Here is a 567-nt window from a genome sequence, read left to right on the forward strand (position 1 = left end):
AGCGGAAAGAGCTGCTATCGGCTCCAAGTCATGAATTCCAGCAACCTTCTTAGCCAAAGTCCTCTCAGTTGGCCATTGATAGTTGTTTGAGGCCATTTCCTCCAAAAGTGCAGTATCACCTTCAGCTGTCTTCGACATCAGAGTTCCACCAGAAGCAGCATCAACTATAGTTCGAGTTTGCCCATTTAACCCATTATAGAACATCTAAACTTGCAACCAATCTGGCAATCCATGTTGTGGGCAACGTCGAACCAAGTCTTTATACCTCTCACATGCTTCATAGAGTGACTCAAAATCATTTTGCTTGAACTGGCCAATCTCACTCCTGAGTTGGGCTGTTTTTGCAGGAGGAAAGAATTTAGCAAGAAACCTCTCAGCCATGTCTTGCCAACTAACAATGCTTCCCGGTTGTAGAGATTGTAGCCAACCTCTAGCCTTGTCCCTCAAAGAGAAATGAAACAATCTCAGTCTAATGGTGTCTTCAGTAACACCATTGATCTTCATAGTGTCACAAATCTCCAAAAACATAGCCAAATGAATATTGGGATCATCCAGTGGCGATCCGCT

General features: G+C 43.7%; 1 non-coding gene across 1 annotated transcript; it reads left to right on the top strand.

The window, feature by feature from the left end:
* Positions 1–226: 226 nt before the first annotated feature.
* Positions 227–333, top strand: LOC122293111. The gene has a single exon (XR_006237166.1). It is a non-coding gene; the product is annotated as a small nucleolar RNA R71 (small nucleolar RNA).
* Positions 334–567: the final 234 nt, after the last annotated feature.

Source organism: Carya illinoinensis, chromosome 13 (genome assembly GCF_018687715.1).
Source record: "Carya illinoinensis cultivar Pawnee chromosome 13, C.illinoinensisPawnee_v1, whole genome shotgun sequence".
Taxonomy (NCBI): domain Eukaryota; kingdom Viridiplantae; phylum Streptophyta; class Magnoliopsida; order Fagales; family Juglandaceae; genus Carya; species Carya illinoinensis.